The following is a 7,529-nucleotide window of genomic DNA, read 5'->3' as shown; positions in this document are numbered from 1 at the left end:
CAGTGATCACATCGGAAAGCCGGCAGCAGGCAGGCGACACCCCCCGGCCGGGGGTGCTGGTGATCGCATGGCAATTGGAGGAAGAGAGAGCCGGGGTGCAGGACCCTGGTGCCAGGGGTGCCGGCTGGCCTGCAGCCCCCTGATCTGCGATGGCAAAAGGAGGGGCAGGGCCCCAGGCATGGCTGCACCTGGGGGACTGGGTGCAGCCCTGCCTGCAGCCCTCAGATCTGCAATCGCAAAGGGAGGGGCAGGGCCACAGGCACGGCTGCACAGGGGGCGGGGGGGAACTGGGTGCAGCCACGCCTGGGGCCCTCTGGTATGCAATCGAGAAGGGAGGGGCTGGGCAGCAGGCATGGCAGCACTCTGGGCACCTGGTGCAGCCCCAGGGTGCAGCCTACCTGTGGCCCTCTGATCTGAGATGCGAAGGGAGGGGCGGGGCCACAGGCACGGTTGCACCTGGGGGGCCGGGTGCAGCCATGCCTGGCCCCCAGATAAGCAATTGCAAAGGGAGGGGAAGGGCCACAGGCATGGCGGTACCCAGGGCACCAGTTGCTGAGGTGCCTGTGGTCCCCTGATCTGAGATTGGGAAGTGAGGGGCGGGGCCACACACACAGGAGATAGGGGCTGGTGGGGCACCACAGCGGTCCACCAGCACTCAGCCCCCAACCAGCTCTCCCTGGGAGTCCGGAGCAGAGGGCGCTCTCCCTGAGAACCTGGAAATTCGCCTCCTAGGGCAACTGTGCAGAAACCAAGCCTGGCAAGCCATGGAGAGGGCGACCTACCCGGAGGCCACGCAGCTTTTATAGTTGAAGTCACCCTGGATGGAGGACAGGGGGTAGCAGGGATCAGAGTTGGCCAAGTCAGCCATGAAACCCCAGGTCCCCGCTGAATGACTAGAACACATGGACTTCAATGGTCCTCAGTCATTTGCTGAGCAGCAGTCAGTCTGGACCAGGAATCAAACCCAAAACCTGACAGAATGGAACCCAAACCTTTCCTGTGGCAGAGGAGCTCTGACCCACAGCAGGGGCCAGGGCACACCAGAGGGATTTTGTTGAGGGGCCCTGACAGGCAGCACCCTGAGCAGTGGGTTAGAACCTCCTCCTGATACAGCAATGTTGCAGGTTGGATAACTGGTCAGGGCACAGACAAGAAGCAATTGAAGAGAGCATAGTAAGTGGAACAACACACTGATGTTTCTCTCGCTCCCTTCTTCTCTCTAAAATAATCAATCAAGGGGAGAAACCAACATGGTGGCAAAGGTAAACATCGGAAATTGCTGCCTCGCACAACCACTTCAAAAATACAACTAAAAGACGGAACAGACATCACCCAGAACCACAGGAAGGCTGGCTGAGTGGAAATTCCACAACTAGAAGGAAAGAGAAAAGCATACCGAGACTCAGAGGAGGCGCAGTGCGGAAGTGAAATACTAAGGTGCAAAGGTGCGCATGGAGCGGTCTGGCGGCTGAGGGCTCGGTTGTCTGTTTCAATCAGGAGGGAGTCTCAGGCTCTGAGCTCCAGTTCCGGGCGAGTCTCTAGGGACCCAGACTCAAACGGGAGAAGCAGGACTGTCTGGCATCGGTCTGAACTAGAGGGCAGCTTTCTCTCTGAGATTTGCAGCGGTTGCTGGGACACTGAGAGGCAGAGCCCCTGGGGATGGGATTGAGAGCAGCCACAACTGCTCGCTTGACCTGCCCTGTTGATCCCCTGGGACCCGCCCTGCCCAAGCCTTGCACAGAGGCATTTGCGGGATAGCCTCAGGCAAAGGCTAGATTAGCACCTCCCTAGAGGACAGACGTTCTCCCACTGCAGACACAGCTGATTCTCACAGCCAGTTGGCCTGGAGGTCAAATCCCTCCCAGTATTACCTACAACAATCAATGCTTAGCTACAACAAGACTGCGCACAAAGACCACAAGGGGGTGCACCAAGAGTGTCTACCTCAGGTAATTGGGACACTTAGCACAGAAAGCCACTCTATCGACACAGTGAAGCATAAAAAATGCCGAGAAAAAGAAACAGGGCACAAATGACAGAACTGGAGGAAAGCAGGCTGCTGGATATAGAATTCAAAACTACACTTTTGAGGTCTTTCAAGAGTCTTCTAGAGACTGCCGATAAACTTAATGAGATCTACAAGAAATCTAATGAGACCCTCGATGTTGTGATAAAGGACCAACTAGAAATTAAGCATACACTGACTGAAATAAAGAATATTATACAGACTCTCGCCGAAACCGGTTTGGCTCAGTGGATAGAGCATTGGCCTGTGGACTGGAAGGTCCCAGGTTCGATTCCGGTCGGGGGCATGTGCCGGGGTTGCGGGCACATCCCCCGTAGGAGATGTGCAGGAGGCAGCTGATCGATCTTTCTCTCTCGTCGATGTTTCTAGCTCTCTGTCTCTCTCCCTTCCTCTCTGTAAAAAATCAATAAAATATATTTAAAAAAAAAAAAGAATATTATACAGACTCTCAACAGCAGACCAGAGGAGCGCAAGAATCAAGTCAAAGATTTGAAATGTGAAGAAGCAAAAAACACCCAACCGGAAAAGCAAAATGAAAAAAGAATCCGAAAATACGGAGATAGAGTAAGGAGCCTCTGGGACAGCTTCAAGCGTACCAACATCAGAATTATAGGGATGCCAGAAGATGAGAGAGAGCAAGATATTGAAAACCTATTTGAAGAAATAATGACAGAAAACTTCCCCCACCTGGTGAAAGAAATGACTTCCAAGTCCAGGAAGCGCAGAGAACCCCAAACAAAAGGAATCCAAAGAGGACCACACCAAGACACATCATAATTAAAATGCCAAGAGCAAAAGACAAAGAGAGAATCTTAAAAGCAGCAAGAGAAAGAAACTCAGTTACCTACAAGGGAATACGCATACGACTGTCAGCTGATTTCTCAACAGAAACTTTGCAGGCCAGAAAGGAGTGGCAAGAAATATTCAAAGTGATGAATGCCAACAACCTACAACCAAGATTACTTTATCCAGCAAAGCTATCATTCAGAATTGAAGGTCAGATAAAGAGCTTCACAGATAAGGAAAAGCTAAAGGAGTTCATCACCACCAAACCAGTATTATATGAAATGCTGAAAGGTATCCTTTAAGAAGAGGAAGAAGAAAAAGGTAAAAATACAAATTATGAACAACAAATACGCATCTATCAACAAGTGAATCTAAGAATCAAGTGAATAAATAATCAGATGAACAGAATGAACTGATGATTATAATAGAATCAGGGACATAGAAAGGGAATGGACTATTCTTGGGGGGGGAAAGGGGTGTGGGAGATGCGGGAAGAGACTGGACAAAAATCGTGCACCTATGGATGAGGACAGTGGGTGGGGAGTGAGGGCGGAGGGTGGGGTGGGAACGAGGAACAAATATAATAATCTGAACAATAAAGATTTAATTAAAATAAAATAAAATAATCAATCAATAATAATGAAAATGAAAAATAAACCCTCTGGCCCTAACCAGTTTGGCTCAGTTGATAGAGCATCGGCCTGTGGACTGAGGGGTCCCGGGTTCAATTCTGGTCAAGGGCATATACCTTTGTTGCGGACACATCCTCAGTAGGGGGTGTGCAAGAGGCAGCTGATTGATGTTTCTCTCTCATCGATGTTTCTAACTCTCTATCCCTCTATCTTTCTCTCTGTAAAAATCAATAAAGTATATATATATATTTTTTAAATATATTTTATTGATTTTTTACAGAGAAGAAGGAAGAGGGACAGAGGGTTAGAAACATCAATGAGAGAGATCGATCAGCTGCCTCCTGCACGCCCCCTACTGGGGATGTGCCCACAACCAAGGTACATGCCCTTGACCGGAATCGAACCTGGGACCCTTGAGTCCGCAGACTGACGCTCTATCCACTGAGCCAAACCGGTTCGGCAAAGTATATTTTTTAAAAATAAAAATAAACCCTCTGGCTTGCAGAGTTGCTAAAACAGTTAGAAAGCAAAGTCTCATCCTTTCCCAGTCATTCAACAAATACTTCATATGCTCCTTCAATAATCACACTGGGAATGGGTGTTTGTTTGTTTGTTTGTTTGTTTTGGTTAATCCTCACCTGAGGACATTTTTGCATTGATTTTTTTTTAATTTTTAATTTTTTTTACAGAGAGTGGAAGGGAGGGAGAAGGGTAGAAACTAATATGAGAGACATCAAATGGTTGTCTCTTGCTGAACCCCCGACCAGAGCCCTGGGTTAAGCCGGCAACCCAGGTATATGCCTTTGATTGGAATCCAACCTGGTATCCTTCAGTCTGCCTGCAGAAGCACTATCCACTGAACCAAACCAGCATTTTTTTTTCTTTTTAAGTCCTCCTCTAAGGATATGCTCTTTTCATTGATTGGAGAGAGAGAGGAAGGGAGAGGAAAAGAGAAACATTGATCAGTTGCCCAAGCAACCCACAACCTGTGTATGTGCCCTTTGGTGCATGGGTCATGGTGAACTCATGACCCTTTGGTGCATGGGAGGACACTCTAACTACTGATCCACACCAACCAGGGCCTGGAGGTACAATGATTTCCCTCAGGGGGAGTGCTGCTCATCCAGAAGCCAGGCTCATGGCTGGTGAGTGCAGCGGAGGTGGCAGGAACCTCCGCGGCAGCACTGAGGAGCAGCGAGCCGAGTTGTAGGGAGCAGCAAGCAGGCAGGCAGTAAGGAGTGAGGGGTCCCAGACTGTGAGAGGGCACAGGCCGGGCTGAGGGATTCCCCGCCCCCCCAGTGCACGAATTTCATGTACTGGGCCTCTAGTAGATCTATAAACCACATTTAAATCTGAGAGTTCCACTGCTTTAGAATCTCTACCTCCATTCTTTTCCTCACCCCTGCTTGTCCAGCCCTTCTCTGTCTCTCTCTCTCAGGCTTCTTCACCCCTTTGTCTCTATCACCCTCCCACTCCTGACCATGACAATAGTGTCACCCCCTCACCTGCCACCCGGGGTCTATTCTCCTCACAGGGTCAGCAATCCTGCTAATGTGAGTCGAGTTGTGCACTTTCATCTCTGAAAATGCTCCAGTGGCTGCACCTCACTCTGGGAAGCCTCTAGCCTGTAAGACATGGGAGCACAGGAGCTTTGGGTCAAAGTTGTTTCCCATCACATGGAGCTGCTTCTGGAACATAGTAGACAGTAAGTTAATTGTTGTTGAATGAATGGATGGATGGATGAATACCAATTGTCTATCTTTTTATCCTCACCTGAGGATATTTTCCCATTGATTTTTGGAGAGAGTGGAAGAGAGAAGGAAAGACAGAGAGAAATATCAATGTGAGAGAAACACATCCATTAGTTGTCTCCTTCTGGCTCCCTGACCAGTGCCCGGGCGGGGGAGGAGCCTGACCGCAGGCTGACACTCTACGCACTGAGCCAAACCGGCTAGGGCAATATCAATTACATTAAAATTTTAATTACATTACATAAAATGATTAAATAAAAAACAAATAAATGTTAGAAAAGATTTAATTACATGTAACTACTGTACATGTCAGCTCATGAATTTATTTCAGTGGAAATAAATGCTGTGTGCTTATCTGTGGCACAGTTGAGCCTGTGTATTAGTTTCTATTACTGTAAAAAATCACCACAACTTAGTGGCTCAAAACAACCCTCATTTATATGCTCACAATTCTTCAGTGAGCGTGGTGTGGATGGGGTCTCTGGTCAGGGTCACAAGCTGTGTCCTCATCCTGAGCTCAGGACCCTTGTCTAAGTTTATATAGAGATTCTCAGCAGAATTCAGTTTTTCCGGTTGTGGGTCTGAGGTCCCTGTTTCCGTGACAACTGTCAGGGAGGAGGAGCCTGGGGAGGGCTGCTCCCAACACCTGGTGGCACCAGCAGTCTTTACCATGTGGCCCTTTGTTGTCAAAGCCCCCAGTGGGGAAGATGGCTCACATTGAACTCCTCTCACACTTGGGATCTCTTTGCTCAGAAGGAACCCCATTCAGCCCTCATCTGATTGGGACAGTCCCACAAGGTAGTGCAAAGGGCAACTAATTTGAGATCTACTTCCATCTGCAAAATCCCTTCCCAGCAGCCTTACAGAGTGTTTTATTAGATAACTGGGGAAGGTGTATAACCAGGGTGATGATTGGGGACCATCACAGAGTCAGCATAGCACAACCTGTCCTTCCTTTTGTATTCATTTGGTCATGGTTGGAAATGGAAGTGCAAATAAATAGATTGTTGTCATGGTAATAAAATGCATCCTGCCTGTTAGCCATGGAAATTCTCCTGCTACTCCTTCTTCTTAATCTTCCTGCTCCTCCTCTCCCTCTCTTCTTCCTCTTTCTTCTTCTTCTCTGCTTCCTCTTCCCCCTTCTTCATCTTTCCTAGCCATGGAAAGTCTTACATCTTAAAAGGAAATGACATGTTTGTATATCTTATAATTGATTTAGAACAAATGAAAATTAAGTGCAATTATTCATTTTCTCTTGGACACTGAATTAGTCATGTTTTTCAGGTTAACAAATTACTCTAAACTCAGCAGCTAAAAACAACAAATGTGTGTTATCTCCCAGTTTCCCAGGGTCAGGAAACCAGGAGGGGTTGCCCTGAGTGCTTCTGGCTCAGGGGTCTCTCAAGGTTGCCGTCACTTGTCAGCCAGGGCTGCATGGTCTGAAGGCTGGCTGGGCTGGAGGACCCACTGAAACATGGTTCAGTCCTAGGGTTGTTGGCAGAGGCCTGATTTCCTTCCTGGATGGTCCCAGGAGCCCTCAGTTCCTAGCCATGGGGACTCAGCCATAAGGCAGTGAATGACTAGAGCTTCTTGTCCCAGAGCAAGTGATGAGAGAGAGCCACCAGCGTGGAAGGTGAGTGAGGTGAATGTCCTAGGCTGAGAGTCACACACATTACATCAGCCTTACGCCTCAGTTAGAAGTCAGTGGGCAAGTCCAGCCCCCGCCCTCAAGAGGAGGGAATCGCTCCACTTCTGGAAGGGAGAGTGTCACAGAATTCACACACATGTGAAAAACAACACTAAATGCTGTTTCAGGATTCTGTTAGTCAATGTTTCCTTTATCTGATTATTTCATTCAGTGCTCTAAATTTCACTTTTGGGAAGTAATGATTAAAAGTTTGAGACAGAACAAGGAGATACAACAATATTTGTAAGTTTTTCTTAGAGTTGCCTTTAGTAATAATGTTCCCTACAGTAGGAGGCAACAACATTGAGAACACATGGTAGCTAGATCACACAGTTTAAAGACTGGGCTCCATAACAATAATGGCTTTAAAATAATTCTTTGCTATTTCTCAGAATTTTCAAATTTAGTTCATTATGAATGTAAAAATATTGGCTAAAATGTCAGTTTTCGTACTCAGCATCTTCAACCTGTGTGTCAGGAAACTGATTTTCCGTCAGAAAAATGTGGATCTTATACTCGGTCTATACACCACCTTGTGTCCTGACAGCAATTGGGTGAGACGCTGCGGGCAGAGAGGGTACAGCCCTGCGCTATCACACCCAGCTGTCCCACAGCCGTGCTGGTCTCGCTGACGAGCTGTATTACCA

The sequence above is a fragment of the Myotis lucifugus genome, unplaced genomic scaffold (genome assembly GCF_000147115.1).
Source record: "Myotis lucifugus unplaced genomic scaffold, Myoluc2.0 scaffold_1273, whole genome shotgun sequence".
In the NCBI taxonomy this organism is placed as follows: Eukaryota; Metazoa; Chordata; class Mammalia; order Chiroptera; family Vespertilionidae; genus Myotis; species Myotis lucifugus.
The sequence above is the reverse complement of the archived record's forward strand: the minus strand, read 5'-3'. Positions refer to the sequence as shown.